The sequence below is a fragment of the Aquila chrysaetos genome, chromosome 11 (genome assembly GCF_900496995.4).
Source record: "Aquila chrysaetos chrysaetos chromosome 11, bAquChr1.4, whole genome shotgun sequence".
NCBI lineage: Eukaryota > Metazoa > Chordata > Aves > Accipitriformes > Accipitridae > Aquila > Aquila chrysaetos.
The window spans coordinates 35,112,165-35,130,463 of record NC_044014.1 but is presented as its reverse complement, the minus strand read 5'-3'; the positions used below and the strand labels follow the sequence as shown (position 1 = coordinate 35,130,463).

At 44.3% G+C, this 18,299-nt stretch overlaps 1 protein-coding gene across 6 annotated transcripts in view; it reads left to right on the top strand.

Annotated features, from left to right (window-relative positions):
• JMJD1C (jumonji domain containing 1C) overlaps positions 1 to 18,299 on the top strand; it is a 166,439-nt gene that overhangs the window by 86,321 nt on the left and 61,819 nt on the right. The window contains exon 1 of one of the 6 annotated variants that reach the window (XM_030031428.2): positions 16,768 to 16,907. The exons of 3 other annotated variants lie outside the window; for them this stretch is intronic. The gene's annotated coding sequence lies outside the window, so the exon portion shown is untranslated. Of the gene's footprint in view, positions 1 to 16,767; positions 16,987 to 17,321; positions 17,395 to 18,299 lie in introns of those variants that run through there. 2 more of the 6 variants (XM_030031427.2, XM_030031430.2) reach the window with 2 other exon arrangements.

The window sequence follows — 18,299 nt, the reverse complement described above, 5'->3', positions numbered from 1 at the left end:
TATGAATTTCTTTCACTTCACTCTCTTTTGCCACCCATACTCGCATTCAGGAGCTTCTGTACCAACTTCATATGAGTTCTTTTGCCCTTCAACTGAAGCACATTACTATCCTCAAAAGAGACGTGGTACTTCTAAGTATAGAAACCTAATTTAGATTTTGCTGTGACAACTAGTGGTCCATTTCTTTTTCATTACAGTGATGAGGTATTTATTTCTGAAGTCCACTGATATGTTACTTAAGTCACCTTTTAGCTTGAAGGCAGAGAAAAAGTTGCCAATAGGGGTGAAGGCACAATTCTTATAAACATACTTGAGTTTGAGAGATCTTCCATAGCTAGAATATGTCTGTTCCATCTCCCTAAGCTGGATATGTATTTTCTTCTATCATAAAAACCACTATTATAGCCATTTAATACAAAGTGTCTTTACTTCTGCTGAAATAAACTCAAAACCATGGATATATTTTTCTTTATCCCTTTTCTTTTCAGGATTAGCAGACTTACAGAGAAAGTCAGGTATAACTCAGAGAAACTAACAGAGAAACTGTTTCAGAGACTGAATAATGACTGGGAGTGAGAAATGAAACATTTCTATGCAGGTATGCCAGAGTGATTTTTTTCATAAGGAAAGGTAGTTCTAAAAGTAGCTATGCTTCTTTCTCAAAAAGTTCTTATCTTTTATATTCATTGGAAAACATTCCCACTTCTTTTTGTACCAGAACGGGTTTTAGGGGGGAAAAAAAAAGGTTATGTTTTTCGCTTTTTATAGGCCAAATGGCTATGTGATTCACGGCTGGGATTTTTGACCAGAAATGGGTCATTCATTTTATAGATTCTCCTGAAGTAATTCAGTGTATGATGTTTTAGCATTATGAAATAGAGGAGGGGAAAAAAAATGTTCTAGAGATTTAGTGCTTGTCCTGGTGTCTAGCTCCATTTGTGGGTCTTGGTCTGAAAGAGCTCTTTTTCAGAGAAAAATAAAAACCTGTCAGAGTTACTCTTTTGTTCCCTCAATAATACCTAGCTAATGTAAAGCTTTTTCTTGTTACTTTGGGGGGGGAAGGGAGTAAAGTTTTTTGAAATTCTTTTACAGATAACAAGAATATAAAGACCAAAGGGAGGCTTCATTTTTAAACTTCCATCTGTTGCTTGCTTTATGTCTTGAATAAGCACAGCTTGAGGATGGCTTAAATATGGGTAAAAGAAAAACCTCAAACTTTTGAGTAGTCCTAGATTTGATGCTGTTATCTGATTTATTGATAGTTTTGTATCAGTTACGCCTGGCTTGTTGGGCCAAAAAAGATTAATTTAATTTAAAAAGTCAATTGAAATACTGCTACAAAAAATTAAACATGATTAGGAGAATTTAAAAAAAAAAATAATTACAGGAGCTATTCCAAGTTGAAAGGCAAAAAAATGACAACGTTCTTCATCCTCACATAAGCATGCTGTATCTTGCAAATGGTAGAAGTACTCAAAAGTGATGCAGGCCAGGAAGGAGAGGAAGGTATCAAACAGAACAGCATATGGGGAGAGTGCGGAGAGTGCATGGGTGATTTCTGCTTTGACACTGTTGAGAACAGGCAGTACTTTTAGAAATAAAGTACTGCTCCTTCCAGTCCATTTGGGGAGGGGGGTGTGTCCCTGAAGAAGGCCTGTTTTCAATGATAGAAGGTAGTGAGGTAGAGAGAAGCTTAACTTCTCAGTTTATCATTTAGTACTCAAGCATTTTACAGAGTGAAGCTGTTTTTTTCAGAGCAGCTGACTGGTTGGTTTTGTGGCCCAGGTACAAAAAAAGCAATAAGTCATCTTGGTACAAAACAGAGGAATGTTGCATGAGGTTTCTAGGTGCATTTCCAGCTTCCAGGGGGTGTGTGTGGTGGCAGTACACAGAGCTTTCTATTCTTGTTAATCCATTGCCAGTTGTTGTGCCCATTCACTCTTTCTTGTCCTTCTGGTGGTTCTTTTCCTGCACCCTGTGCCTTCTCAGTTTATATCTTCCTTTTCCTTTAGTGCTGGGTGCCACCAATGGGGGACACTTTCTGTTCTGATCTCTGAGGCCATGGCTCTTCCTAGTCAAGAACAGTGATTTCTAGGAAAGGAAACAGCCCCGTGCTTGCAAGCATTTCTCAGTTAAACATCTGTGAACTCTAATTTTTTTTTTTTTTTTGAGGCCTCTAACTGTGCCAAATTTGGATAGACTTCCATGGGAATAGCCAAAGCAGACATCTTTGGCACATCCAGTTTGTTATAAAGCATTGAGCTTTTAGTAGAGGTCAACAAAGCTAGCATAGGACCCTTTCCCAGGGGGCTGGGAAGCAAATCTTGTTTCTTGAGGATCAGTGACTAGTGTTTGATTTTAATGTAAAATATGGACAGCATTTGAACTGGAGTGTGAGACTGATTTCTGCTGCTAACTACAGCTGAATTAAATGAAGGGTTGAAGTTCCTCTAGGCAAAAGGTTTCAAAAGTCAAGCAGCTGATAAGTAGTTGCTGTGTAACTGGTGAGTGTATCAAGGATGTTCAGTGTGCATCCTTTTGGAAGGAAAGGACTTCAAAGAGATGAGAGTTAATAATCAAGGGAGCAGTGGAGGAAACCTGAAAAATGACAGATTTAATAAAGATGACTAAATATAGTATGCATGAAATCACTCATACAGTTCAAAAGTGAAAAGGAAGAAAAAAGGGGAGGGGGGGAGGCTCAAAATGCAACTGGCGATGAGGCTGGAACTTAAACCAGATCCAATAATTAAGAGAAGGTTCATGTGGCTGAGGAATTGCAGACTTCTTGGTGGGACTTTTGATGTTGTTGAATGTGAAGATAAGGAAGAATGAGAAAGCTGAGAAAGATCCTGAAGGGATTTGAGTGGGAGTGGGAAGGAAATAATCATTTCTCTTCATGATAGGATAAACGACAGCAAGTTTTCTACCATGGTGGATTACAGATGTGTATACTGTACTGGAGAAGACATAGAGTAGCTGGTCTGATGATCTTAAGTGGAATTATGGTCCCTGGAGAAGAGACCCCTGAGGAGATCACTCTTACAGCTAGCCTCTGCCCCCAAGTACCTAGAAAAATTGCCTTTAGAGAAGAAGGCTAGTGCAATGACTGGGAACTTCAGTGTAAGGAAAAAAGCTTTGACCAACCTGTGCAACTTCCATTCAGGCTTTAGCTCTCAGCAGAGCTGTTGGGTAAACCTTTGTTTCTGTCTCAGCATATGGAGAAGTGCCAGTGAGTAGAAAACTAGTACTAATTGAGAAGAAAAAGAGCTCCAAGATTAAGGAAAATGATAGTCAGACATTGCAGCTAGGGAAAGGTTTTCACTGGATAAGGGGTGTGGTTACTAAGAAACAACTGAAATGTTGTGTATACATATTGAGATCCTGAACAACAAAATGGAGAAATCTGAACTTCTGATAAAGGTCAGGATATAAAACATATGAGTATCACAAGCATGGTAGAACACTCTTAGTAACCAGACTAGATGTATTTAAAGTACTTTGTGCTGTTCAGAAATAACTGAACAAAAGCAGAAGTTGTGCAGTAGTAATTACATGGTAGAGTAGAAAAAATACCCTGGTGTAAAAAGGACAGACCGAAATCAGTTTGGCTCAAAATCACTTTGGAGAAAGATGACAGGAGGAGTAAAGAGTCTGTTGTTAGCCCCAGGGCTAGACTCGAATAGGGATAGGGATCTCTGTAGTGTTGTTAGATAAATACTGCTTGTTATGAGGTGGTTTACTTTCCCAGGTAGAGATTAGAGAAGAAGTGATAAGGCCAAGGTATTCTTGGATGTGATTGCTGGCAAGTTTCTTCCTTAAACTAGTCACTGAACCAACAGGAAATCAGTGTTGCTTCAGACTTCATTTTGAAAAGCAATGAGGGTATTTTAGAAGATAATTTTGGATTGAGGATTCAGTTTCACTTTATGCTTAATCAGCTGCTGAAAGAGCTGGCTTCACTCTTTCTGCCCCCGTCTAGCTGATCCTAGCAGTCACGCAGCCAAGGCGTGAGTTACATCAGCAGGGTGACTCATTTTCTCTAGAGTCAGTCGCGGGGGGGGGGGGGGGGGGGGGGGGGGGGGGTGGGGGCGGCTGAGCTCTGATGGATCAGGCTGCCAGAGGAGGTAGAGCGAGTGCTTTGGGCTGGTGAGACGTTCAGGACCTTCCCATTCAGTGGCAGTTTACAGCTAATCAGATTAAGTGGAACTTAAAATTGCACCCTTAGTAATCATGAGTTGATTCTGTTTGAAACATGAAAAAATATAGGAAGGTTGGTTTGGAATTTAGGTTTTGAAGCCTAGTGGCAAATTTAAATAAGCAAAGCTGATCACAGGTGTAAGGAGCCTGAGGACTCAATTTCTTGAAGTCTCAGACAAGTAAAATTTGTCTGCAAACTGAATCCCAAGTAAGGATGAGTTCTGCTGGTCTGCAGACCAAAATGGATGAATAGCCAGCCTGAAGATATATAGTAAGACTAATGCAGGAATCCTGTGAGAAGTGGGGGGGGGAAAAAGACTTAATTCCAATTTCTTTGTTTTTAAAAGTTGAATTTGATCTTGCAAATGATGTGAAAACAAATAAAAAGAAGAAGCTTTCGTATGGTGAGAAGGGTAGAGAATAACAATAATAACTAAAAAATAAAACATTAAACATTTTTGGCTTAATTTTCAGTAAGGATGATGATAACTGCAGAGGAAAAGGCAAGATGTATAATGAGAATAAGAGAATGGAAATTACTACAAACCAGAAGGAACTTAAGGATCGCAAAATACTCAGACCAAGAGAAATTTCTGTCTCAGAATTAGGAAAGAATTAGTGCTGATTGTAACTATTTTAGCTAATCTTTCCTTCAGGGTGGTACCAATGATTGGAGAAAGCAGTGCCAACATAAAGAGGGGGAAAGGAAGAATTATGCAAGCAATTAAAAGACTGTCAATCTGCCCTCACAATACGTAAAGCTTTGGAAGGCATTGGGGTGGGGAGAGAATAATCAAGGACTTGGGAAATTAAAGAAAACAAAAGTAAGATACAATATACCTACTTCAAAGAGCGCATTTTAGTGACCCAATACCTGTCTTTAAGAAGAATTAATTTTCTAGACAAGGAAGGCCAGCCTGTGGCTTTCAGGTCAGGTATGATCTGCCAGAACCTTTCCCAAGGTCTGCAGGTAAATCTTCCTGTTCAGCTCCATCGGTGGGAATCCGCAGGCTGGGTTTAGTGCGCGCAGGGGAAGCTGGTGCCTCGCACCTCTCGAGAGTGCCAGAGTATTGCTGCCAAGGAGCAAGGTCTTCAGACTCTTCCTTTTGCATTGCAGCCCCCAAAGGACCAATGTTTTGTAGCTGTTGAGAGAAGCCATGAAGTAGGTGATGTTGGTCGGAGAAGCTGGGCAGAGAGGCAGATGGCATAATAAAAGCAGACTTAAATATAGCATTAATTTGGGCATGTGTTTCTAAATGGTGTTTTATTTGGGAGAGGTAAGTGACCCTGCAGATACTCTAGAATCTAGACTGAAAAAGACCTTGAGATCATCTAATCTAAATTAAGGCTGTTAAAACTTGTTGTGTCTGCTGTAGAGATTAAGAAATTATTCCTTGCAGCATCCTGTTTTCATGGCTGGAGACACACCCAGCTCTGTTTCCCCTCCCAGTCTCTTCAGTCTGTATTCATCCATGGTATTTGCCAAAACTGTGCTCATTTTACTGCTCTCTTTTGAACACATACCTGTCTTGAAGAACAATATCCAAGACTCTGCTCACTTTATAGTACTCCAACTGAAGCTTCATGAATGCTGAACACAGGTTGTACTAATGTTCATACATCCCAGTATTGTGTTTGCATTTTTACAGCGTGATACTGTTAACTCATAGCAGTTCATAAATTGAACCTAACTTCTCTCTTTCTGTGGAACTTATCCTTAGCTAGTTGTTTGCCATTCGGTATTTCTGCTGTTGACTTCTCCTGCCTACGTGCAGTGTTTTGCATGTCATCTTTTTTTCTCAGACCACTTGTCCAGTTTGTCTTTTTGTCCTCCAGTATAATTTGCAGTCACATCAAGCTGGTTGTTTGTCAATTTAATACATGTAGTCTCTGTTCTGTCATCTGGGTCACTAATGAAAATAGTGGGTAAGAGCAGACCCAGTGTAGGTGACTTTGGGAACTGCATTCTAGATACGTATTTTGACAGAGAGCTAGTGATGATTTCACAGTGGTTTGGGTTTGTTTGTTTGTTTTGTTTATTCTTTATTTTTTCTTGATATGCATCCACGTTAGTTTCATTTGGGTCTGATCTATTTAGCTTGTGTATGTAAGTATCATAGGAGGCAGTGCCAAAAACCTTATTTGTCAGGATATAGATCTGCTTCTCGGGTCTGCTCTTCTATTTGTAAAAGAAATTTGCTTTGACATAATGTATTATTTTCAAATTCCTGTTGGCTTTTACTCATCGCTTTGTTTTCTTTTAAGTGTTTACAAATAGACTGATTATATCTGCTGTGTTTCCTCCCCTTCCCCTTAATCATGGGCAATTCTTTGTCATCAGCACCTTGAAAAGCTACATCATGGACCCACTTGAACAAAAAGGTTGGTCAGCTTTGTTCTGAGGCAAGAAAATGCAATTCATATAATTCATCTAGACTTTTGTAATGCATTCCACAGTATCTCAAGTGATGAACAATCAGAGGAAGATGGGGATTAGTAGGGTGAACAGTAAATTGGATAGGAATTGGCTTATAAGATGTTAGCTATGTGGTGTTGAAATAGGTGGAGCAGTGTAGTGGTGAAATAGGTGTGGCTACCAATAGTTGTTCACACGTTTTGGGAATGACTTGCGTAGTGTTTTCACTAAAATGTTTGACTAATTGCTTAAATTTGATTAAATCTGTAAATGGTACAGAACAGGAAGGAGGAGCCCTTAACACAGAGGGTGAGGGCTTTTTACGCAGCTAAAATTGAATGTCCTTGAGAAACGAAGTAATAGAAATTGAACAAAACGTAACTGCATAAAACACAAAGTGGTGGATTTAGGAGCAGGTGGCAAATGTAGATGAGAGCTTATCCAGTGGAAGCACTGGCACGGAGAAGGTTTGGGCCTTCTGGCCAGTTAGAGGAGGACTGTGAACCTGCTGTGTGATGTTGAGATGATCGCAGGTGTGACTCTGGGACGTGCGAGACATATCTTCCTGGAACAGAGGCATGCTACCGTCCCCTTACAGCTGCCCCCAAGAGTGCTTTTAAACTGACATAGCTAATTCTGGTCAGCTATGTTGGAGAATTTAAAACATGCTGGTAAATTTAAAAACAAAATTAAATTTAAAACAAAGAGGATACAGGGGAGGATGATGAGGAAAACCAGGGTGTAGAAGTACAATTTAACATGAGAGACTCAGTGGGAATAGATAATGTAGGCTAGTAACATTGTCATGTACGCTAGTATGGGAGAAATGAGGGAATGTAATTAGTGCTATAAATAGATCTCAGAGGTAAATACTGTCTGATATACTATACAAATGGATCTAGAAGATCCTGAATTCACAATACAGGCCTGAGACACAAATTTGAAAAGAAAGCAGAGGGGTACATCACTTCTTTCTAACATACCAGTAAGTTTGAACTTGGAAAAGAAATGCATTTCACATTTAGTGGGAAACTGCTAAGCAAGCGTATTTGTGTGACCTTTCAGGGACCCTAGAGAAAGGAGATGAACAAGATCTGGATCATTTCTATTTTATCTTTAAACTCACAGCTGTCACAGTTTGAAGATGGGTGAATTTATAAAAAGCAGAAAACTTGTTATCTTGGAGAGAAATACTTTCAACACCGTATGTCCTGTGTTTTCCTGAAAGGAAAAAAAATTGTTGTCCGTCAAGGTTGCTACTGGACAAGTGTGTAGGAGGGCAGATGCGTGAATCTAAAAATAACACTGTGGGGGGGAATGCATTATGATATCTAGGTTATTTTCTAATTTGTTTACTACATAGACTGATGGTGTTTCAACATTATTTCAGCATTATCCTGATGCTGGGATATATTGACTAAAACCCTGTCTGTTCCATCAGACTTTTTATTATCAAGTGTAAACTTTTAACCTTGACTTCTTAGTGGTTTATGCCTATAAGGTTTTTGTCTTTGAGAAGTTCTTCCAAACCTTTTATACTGTAGAGTCAGGAATCAAACCAGTGTATTAGCAACTGTATCTCAGTGTAGGAAGTCTGACAAAGTTACAATATGATTATAGAACAATCATAGCAGGAGAAAATACTGCTCAAGAAGGTCAAAAGATATTTCTGTATATAATCTGAAACTAGATTGTATCTCTCTCCCAGCTTACATGACACACAAAGGTGAAGTGAACAGTCTGATATTTCTACTTGAGGATATACTAGCATGTTGTCTCTGTAAGATGGAGCTTGTTACAAAGATAATTAAAACACAATGCATTGATGTTGCTTAATATTTAAGTCTTGGTGTTTGGAAATACAAAAATACTACTTTTAAGATAAGATACTCTTATGCTTAAAGTGTACATGTTTAGGATATAAAAAAACACACTATCACAAAACACAGAGAAATGGCCAAGTATGACCTTACTCCCAACAAGCTAAGAGACTTGGAAGGGGACTAAGAGAGCACAGAGGCACTGAATCCAAAACAAGTAATTGTCTCCTGCCCCAAATGGCCTTTCCCTATTAAGTGAACCCAGAGATAACCAGATAGAAAGCCTGCAGAACTGGCAAATGGGGTTCCTGTTTTTTTGGAGAGAGTGGAAGTGGAGCAGGAGGAAGGATAGAAGTTGTAGCCTTCTATTTGCCAAAAAAAACCCCCATTCTGAATATATTGCAAATTGAATGTGCTTATTTCACAGCTCTTATTCCACTGGACAAACAGTGAGATACACTGCCGTCAGTAAAAAAAGACTGGAGGAATGGCCTTGAGGAGTCTTTTGCTTCTCAGAAATGGAATCCAAATTTATGTATAACAACTTCATTCATATGATAATCTGAAGCAGGTATTTCGCTCTTTCAGTTTCCACAGGATGTGTTCTTCTAAAATACTGCTCTCTGTTCTTGATATTTTTTTCAAGATTTTTATACTTCACCTTTTCTATGTTTTCAAGGCTTTGGTCATTCCATATAGCTCCAAACAGGAGCTCTTGTTTAACTTATGTTTTTCTCCTAATTCCAGCCCTGTTTCAAGAGCCAATTCCACTTCCCGTAGAGACTTTCAACTTAACTGAGTTGTTACAGCCTACTCAAGTGACCATTTTATAGCATGATGTCAAGAATATGTTGCATGCCCTGGGTGTGGCATCAGGCATGTGGAGAGCATTTGATATTACAAGAGTCACTTGGATACTGTTGTAGGGCTGTGGGAATGGAAAATACCGGCATGGGTACATTCTCACCACTGCTGTGTCGGAGGAAGTGATGCCTGGAGTGAGGCTCCCTCGGAACCATACCCCATTTTTCCTCCAATGGAGCCTGTGACTTGTTTCCAGGAGGCAGCCCTGGACCGAAGAGCGTGGCGGCAGCCTGAGCAATCAGGGAGCCCAAACTGCAGGGGAAGCCGAGCTTTCTGTGGTGAGGATGCACCCGAGTTGTTTTGGAGAAGAGCAAATAGAAAAATGCAAAATAAAATACAATCCATTTAAGAGACAGGAAGCTGACTAAGCTGGTGAGTAAGATGCCTTAGACAAAGGAAAGAGAGAGGGAGTGGCAGGGCAGAAAAACTAAAAAATAGCAGAATTGGGGAAAAAAAAGTGCTCTGGAAGTCAAAGCTAACAAGGATGTGGGGGGTGAGATGGAAAAAGATGAGGCAGATATAAAATACCTACTCTGGGGAATAAAAACAGAAAGAGACCTTATGAAAGCTAGATCTGGGTGACTCTCAGGAAGTGAGATCTGCTTCAGAGGCAATTGGGAATGTAGTATGAGAGGGGCAGGAAATAGTAGGAGGGTGGAAGGTGGAGTCCTGTTCTGCAATGGACTTCAGTTAGTAGGAAGTATGAGAGGGAGGCCGTGCTGGATGCTGAATCAGAAGACCAGCAATTCAGTGGATGTAAGAAGCCTGAAGCCAATGTTCTCAATCAGGTTGTTTTTCTGGTGGTGAGGCTGGAAGGCGGCCGGGTAAATGAATGTTACATCCAGTAAGTTCAGGGGGAAAAGGATGCAAGAACATTGTGAATGTTGGCAATAGAGTTGGAAGAAGAGAATAAAGCCAAGAAATGAGTTGGACAGAGTTTGGCATTATTGTGAGGGAAGCAAGAAGGTTGAAGAAGCATGAATACTGAAAAATGTGGATGGCACCCAAGTTAAAAAGGGTTTGATGAATATTGCAGAAGGAGTGTGGGTAAGAACATTATGGTCTTGAAGCTGTTATGCTTGCTTTGTGGAGGACAGAATCCAGTCCCAAGGTTAACGACTGTTGTAGCACATTACTACAGCACTTGGAAACTCACATGAAACTCCAGGATTTCATTGTGCAATGAGTTGTAGAACAAATGCCAAATGAAAGGGGTTCCTTTCTCCATAGTGTTAAAATTTGAGCATAAGTCAAGGGCAGATGACACACAGAGACAGGCAGATGGGAAATAGGAGGCATTGCTTGTGAGGGAAGATGAGGCTTGCATAAAGCAGTGGCCAAGCCATTGTCAAGGTTTCAGAGGTCAGTACAGCAAAGCAGAGTTTTAAGGAGAAAACAGAAAGATGTCAATGAATCAGCTTTGCAAGTGTTGCCAGTAAGCTGTTCCTGAAATTGATAAATGACCGATAGTAGGATCGGGAGATGCTGTTTTTGAAAGTGCAGTTTATGTGATGGGACTGCTGGGGGAAGGAGTGCAAAGAGTGGATGTTGTGGGCTGGAGGTGTTTGTGACAGCATTTTGAGTGGATCTGAACATGTATGCATTTATTCAGGCCAGAGGAAAGGAGGCTTCAGTAATCAAAATGCAGGATGAGTGTAGGCTGGTGCTCTGAACTATGAGGATGGGTAGAAAAACATGTGTTTTATAAGCTTTATAAGAAAGATCTGCAAGAGTTTCATGTAACCTGGACCCGGAAGTGAGAGAGAGCAGGTCACACTTAAAGATAACATTGATGTTACTGGATTTGAGTGAGTGGCAAGGTCACAGCATTTTTGCTCAGCTGAAGAAGGGAGAGGGCATAGGAAAACAAGGCTGTTACAGTGATGCTGGGCTTGAGATGACAGACATCCACGAAGGGATGCCTGAGAGACTGCTCAGTGTTTTGTCTTTGGACATAAATCTGGAGTTAGAGCACTGTTTTATAGGTTCCAAGTATAAGGATTTGTATCTGTAAATGGCATACTGCAGAGGCTAGGTAGAGAGAAAAATGTCAGTAACAAGCTGCTAATAGAAGCTGAATTGGGGGAAGGCATAGAATGGGCTAGGAAGAAAAGAAACTAGGGGCAGCAATTGTAGAAAATACTATTTAGGTAGCTTAGACCTGAAAGAACGAGTTGAATTTGTACAAAGGGTTGGGGTTTTTGTAACAGGAGAAATGAAAGCAACTTAGTCTGAAATTATTTGTCAGCATTCAAAATTTGTAGTTTCTGAAGTTTGCAGATCATTTTAACACTGTCAGCAAACTCCAGCAAATAAGAAAACTCATGCAATACTGTTGCCTACAATGATGGTTTTTTTTTTAATGCCATGCTTCTGGTTTTTCTTTTAGCAAGATTATCGGTCTCCTGTTGCAGCAGGGACACCAATTCAGCCACAAAAATAGTGCAAGTTTACTAACAGACCTTATTCCTAGAGCTGCGATTACAGTATTGGTATGATGAAGTAGATGGGTATGAAGTAATGGGGAAAATTGCACAGTCATGTTGATGCATGCAGCATTAAACCCCACGGTGCTTGCCGAGGGAAGGACAAAAGTGGTTTTAAAAGTTGATTGAAAACATTGCAAAGATAGAAGCCATATTTTTAATTGGATTGATTTGAAATATACTGTAAAATCAGTTAGCGCTGATACGCGAGTATTAATTGTATTGTTGCTCATGTTTCTCCATGTACACTGTTTACCTTGGCTTCTCAATTTTGAAAAATCACTGAAGATAGCCTGGTGAAGTTTTTGCACGTCTGGATGTCTCCAAGTGAGATTTGCCCACCTCCGTAACCAAAAAGGAGAGTTTAAATGAAGAATTTGCCAAATGAACTAGCACCTGAATGCCATTTGCTCTATGTAACGTGTTGCTGCCTTAGTAGTAACGATTGTTTCACAGACATTAATTCCTCCTTTGGACTTTGGCTTCTGCACTTAGGTACGCTGTTTGAACTCAGTTGGTTTGCACAAATACGTAATCAGAAAGTTAATTTCTCCACTAACATGAGACTGACCATAGCTCTGCTCTTACACTGTATTATTTCTGCAGGAATATTGCTATGAAACAGTTCTGCTTGCTAAGCAAATGTAGGGCAGTGCACACAGGAAGAAGATAAGTACAAACCCGCTAATTTAAATGAAGACGACTGATTTAAATAACTTTAAAACAAATGAAAGTTTAAATATTTACTCATTCGCAAGATCTACATGTGCTCTTCCCTTGCCAGCAGCATCGCGCAGATGGGTTTCTGGCGCGAGGTGCGGGTAAGAAGCGTAGTTTGCAGTCAAAGGGGTTTCCTGCCTTCCAGAAAGGAGGGGGGGGGGGGGGGTGTTTACAGCAGAACCCCGCCTCTCTGCGTGCGCTTCAGCTTCCCGATGTCCTTGCGGTGTTTCTGGCAGCGCCGTGCTAGCCAGCAGCCTCCCAGCAGGGCGGGCAGTGACTCACGGCCCGGGCGCTGGCTGGCGGCCAGCCCGCAAGTACAAGGGCTGCAGCTGGTGCCGGCCGCGGCCCCGGCCCCTCCGCGGCAACAAAAGGGCTGCGGGGGGCGGTGCTACCCGCCGACCTCCGCCTGTACCGCCGGCCCTGCCCCGGCACCAGCCGCCCAGCGAACGCCTGTGTGCCGGGGCGCTCAAGTGAAAAACTTGCCAGTGGTTTCAAGGGGAAAAAGGAAAAGTTAAAAAAGAGCAGCTCTTGCAAAACCGTGCCGGCACAACCCGGCGTGCCTTCCGCCTCGAAGCAAGCAAAAACCAAACCGAAAACCTCCAGCGGAGGAAGGTGAAGCCGTATGCCACCTGGAATTTTTCGTCCAGTCTCTAAAAATACAAAACCTGCAGTACAGCCATCCTCGCATGCGTGGCCCGAGCCTGAACCTGGGGCATGCTGCTGCGGCGCACCGGAGGAACGCTTTGCTGTAGCTGAAGTTAACGACTGCGATTTCAGGAAGGGATGTTGGCAGTTTTCCGTCGATTTCCATGATTATCTGTAGTTCTGGCGATTAGCTGCAAAATAGGGCACACTCTGTAACCAGTAATACATGTATCCTGTGGCAGCGAGCCAAGACAGTAATTGAAGGTCAGGGATTGTTTGCCGAGTGCAGTTCAGTGTGCTGCCTGATTCCATAGGGGACTGGCAGTGCCAAAGAACAAAGGCAGCTCTGTTCTGCAAGCTTATAGTATGGCTTGTTCGGCAGAGTTCAGGCCCAATTGTGAGATGAAGCAACCAGGAGTTGGAAACAGCACTAAAATAACGTGACTGTGAAATAAGCCGCTCTAAATTGTCGTGTATTTTGCAAATGTCATAACCAGGCTTGGATAGGGATATTTTCCACAGGCTTTGGGACTCTTAAGACACACATTTTTAAAATTCTTGTTTAAAAATCGGTGTTAGTGCCTGTACATGGCAAATCTGTGTTTTGTTAAGAATACACACATATATATTGCGGTAAATTTAGTCAGCTGTAATGATGTAAATGTCATTTTATGTTGCATTAGCATACTTAATGTTAGCAGTTGCACCAGTAACAACTTCTTTTTTTTTTTTTTTTTTTATACTCTCAAAAGGTGTTTTCCCACTTAGTGGATCTTCACTGAAATTGTCTTTAAGTGACAGCCTTGGAAATAGAGCTGCTGGGTTAGTATTCCACCTGTAGCTGGTGCCACTTGAGAATTTCTACAAAATCCCTCTGTGGTAATGAATAGGTGGTGCTGTGCTGGGTATTAATATTCTTTGTTACTAAGTCGCAGTCTATTAATAAAGCTTCCTCCAAACAGGCAAACTTGCCTGTGCTCCAGACAGTCTTGTGATTTGTATTTTAACAGTGTCTGTATTGGATATTATTAAGGATTGCCTGCTTTGACAGTTGCACTATATACCGCACAGCTATGACAGCACCATTAGTTTAATAGTAGCATGAAGTATGTTGTGCTCTATAATAGGCATAATTCGTTTGTTTGCCCTTCCTGAAATAACTATTAGTGTTTGGACTCTTACTTGAGAGAAATGGTAAAACAAACCCCTGAAACCATATGAGAGGGGTACGATTTTTGTGGTGGTAGTAGTAGTATGTCTTTGGGATGTTCAGTACTTGTTGGAGGTAATCTAAAATGCGCTTTAGAAGTTAAATTGAAAATCATACAAGTACAGAATTAAGTTTGGAAAAAGTATTTTCTTTCTTGACTACTTGGCAAAGTCCGAGTTGAGGATATTTCCTTGTGTCAGCTATTACTGATAGGTCAAGTTTTATTTTTTTAGAGGTAGTAAGGCCTCTGAAGAACCGAGTCTGTGAAAGACTCCCCACTCACTTCACAAGCTGCCCTGTTGCTGTTTGGTGGCAGAGAATGGGCACACTTCTGCACCAGAGGGGTAAAGGCAGTGCAAACTGCGGCCCCAAGCATGCAATAAGGATGCATTTTAGTCTCTGCTGCTGCATGACCTGCCTTGGTACGGGTGAAAGCGGCTGAGGCGTTATTCCCCCCCCGCCCCGGGGGAGGTGGGGTGGAGAAGAAGGAATTGGAAAGAAATCGGGTCAAAATGGTGTCACTAAGATGTTTGATTTTTTTTTCTCTGGAGATGAGGAAGTGCAGCCCTGCCACAGCCTGGCTGGGGCAGGGGGGGTGTTTTGGGGGAGCAGAGGGGGCCAGCGAGCCCCATGCTCTGCTGGCGGTAGAAGGCGGCCTTTCTCTGGCTAGCCCTGAGGGTGAGCAGATCTGGTGAGGGGCTGTGCGCAGGGGTGCCAGAGACGAGAGGAGCAGCTGTGGGTGGTCGGGAATCGATGGAGGCTGCTCAGGGCACTGCTGCCTCCCCACAGCCTTGCTGCCATATAAGGCTGCTCAGCCGCCTCGGACTCGCCAGCCTGTAAGTCCACTTAAAGGGGGAAATAAATACAATAAACCACCTCTGCTAGTGTCCTTTCAAAGCAAAATCCAGTTTTGCAGTTACGTGGTTTCAGCGTAGGCTGGGTAGTGTACAAAAACCATGTACAGGTAGCCTGGTTCCTGCCCTGCTTGTGTGCGTGCCGTGCCACAAACTGTTGTGGAGGAAATCCAGTTGCTGGAGACAAGTCCGTGGTGGGTAGAGAGCCTTCCAGTTCAACTTTAATTTTTAACTGTACTTAAGTATTTTATGATTTCAGAGCTCAGTATTTTATAGCATTCCAGTACACCTTTAAGCTTACATCATTTGGAATAATTCAAGATGAGAACAGAGAACTAGTCATGCATTGATTTCCCATTATTCTCATACTTTCTTGGCAAACTACACACTTTGTATTTTTTCCATGAAGTAAAAAATATACAGCTGTTTATGTTTAAAGGCTTTGGAGGAAATAAATGCCTCTATTGCAACCTCCCTTGTGATTTTTTTTTTCCTTTTTTTTCTTCTATCCATGCTTGTGTATGTGAGCTAAACTCAAGGAATGCATTACAGGCATTACTGCTAAATTTCTGTTTGGAAACTATTTTCTCATTGGATAGTGCACCATGCACTCTTCTCTCCCTGGACTATTCAGGTGAATTAATATTTTCATGTAAACAGCTAGTTGGTTAGTGCTATCAACTTCTCTTCAACAGTGGGAAAACACGTTTTATGTGGGGTGTGGTGTGTTTTTTTTGTCATCAAGGAGAAAATAGGTTGTATGCTGAAAATAGGAAAACCGTGCTTGAGGACGTTTTGCCGTCAGTTGATGGGCTGTAAATACTTGCTGATGACGGCGAAGTATGCTGTTGGGGAAAGGCTTTCGGCTGACCGGCCCCTGCCAGGCTTTCCCTGTATCTGGCGGCGCAGAGGGGAGCGGAGCAGCCCGGGACTCCCGGCTCGTCCCCCGCCGTGCGGCTTGCGTCGCTCCCCCCACCGCCCTCTGCTCCGGCTGCTTCTGGACCAAAATCAGGCACTGAGCTTATGCCTGACCCGCCCTTCCTTTTTCTTTTTTTTTTTTTTTCCTTCGGTGAACGTGGACGGAATCGTAGCCCTCGTTTGCTGACTTTAGAAAGCCCACGCGAGGGGGAGGGACGGGGAATGGCTTTCAAAGGACAGACCCGGCATCGTGGCGGCTTTTCGGGGGAAGGAAGGACTTAGGCCACAAACTCGGTTTCAGGTTTCGCAGGCTGCCGCGCTCCAGCCTGGGCCGGGCGGGCCCCGCTGGGCAGTGGGAGGCTCTCGACCCGCAGATGCCCCGGCCCCGCTCCCAGCCCGCGGCCACACGTGGCTCGCCGCTCCGCCCCCGCGGGACGTGGCTGCCTCCCCCGCCCCCGCGGGCCGCGCCGCCCCTTCCCGCCGGCGTCCTCTCCTCGCTCGGCTCTCGGCGGCGCGGCGCAGCCCAGCTCCTCCCTGCTCCGGCAGAGCGCCGCCATGGCCGGCCCCGCGCACCGCGCGCCCGCCCTTATGTAAGCGGCGGCGCGCCATGACCCAGCAGCGGGGACGCGCCGGGGCCTCCGCGGCGGGCCCAGCTGCGTGCTAGCCCGCGCCGGCCCCACAAAGGGCGGGCGGCGAGCCCTCCTCCTTTCCGCCGGCCCCGCCCCCGGCGCGGTCGCTCGACCCGGAAGCGGCGCGGCGAGAACCATTTTCCTAGTGAGTTCAAAGGCGGAGGCGGGTGCGGAGGTCCCGCGGGCCGGGCCGGGCCGGGCTGGGCCGGGGGACGCTGAGCGAGGTGCATACGGACGGGCGGGGGATCGGCAAGGGGGGGGGGCAGGGGAAGGAGGGGAGAAACCGCCGCCGCGACGTGGTGGGGGGGGCGGGGGCGGCTCCGCGGCTTATCTCCGCGGGACAGCCCCCCTTCCCCCACGGACGTTTTAACTTTCTGAGGGGCGCCCGCGCGTCTTTGTTCGCCCTCTGAGGGCGCGGGGGCGGGGCGGGGCGCGCCCCCGGCCCGCGGGGGTGTCGTGGCCTTCGGCCCCGCGGTGTGCGGGGTGGCGCACGTGACGGGTGGGCTTCCGCGGGCGCGGGGGAGCGCAGAGGCGGGCGCGGCACCGCACGCGGCCGGCGACGGCTTTGTGCGCGGCCCGGCGGCGGGCGAACGCAGGGCGTGCACCACCGAGACGGGCCGGAGGGAGACACCGTGAGTACTGGACACCTCCCTGCCCCGGGGGATAACTGATCAAGAAATAGGTTTTTAATTTTTTTTTTTTCTTTGGTGGAGGTGAGGTTAAATTTCTGCTGTTACCGCCGTCTGCTGAACTTGAAGGGCTCGTTGTCCAGGCGTTAGCCGTGAGGAGCGCCGCCGTTACAAAGCAGCTGCCATAATCTCTGCAGGGCGCTGCCATGCGGCACCCCCGCCGCCTCCGACGGGGAGGGGGCCCGGCTGACGGTGCGTTCTTTCTGCGTCCCGCCGGTTACTTCCTTCTGCCTGCGGGCTCCGACACCCCCCTCCGGGGGAGGGCTGAGAGAGTTCTGCCCGGAATAACACCTTGGCTGGAAATGGGCTCTTTCGTCGGGAATGCAGGCGAAGTAGTCTGCAAATGAGAAAACTGGATGCTCGATTTTTTTTATTTTTTACGTCAAATCTGCCTTTTTTGTCTTCCGCTCTTTACCACTCACTGATTCTGCCTTTGAGTACAAACCATGGCAACAAACAGGCGTTGGAAGAGAGCTACAGCTATTTTGAATGCTTAAGTGTCATAATGAAAAGGTGCCAGTGTTTGCCCTATTGCAGACAGAACAGTGAGGCTAAGGAGCAATATGTGGAAAAGTTTGCCGAATAGCACGTATAAATGAAGTTTTACACGAGCTTTTCAATTTTTGTGGTTTAAGGAGGAGGACCTATAAAGCGTTACACGGTTTAGTTTCTTGAATAAATTTTTAGCTTTTTAAAAGTCTGTTCTCTTTACGGTATAAATTCCTCTAGAGAGATTTAAAAGAAAAGGGGGGGGGGGGACACGACACAAGCGCAGTACCTGTGCCTAGAAAAATGTGCTTTTGTTGTGTGGGGAGCAGGCTTCAGGCACAGGGTGCCCAGCTAAGCAG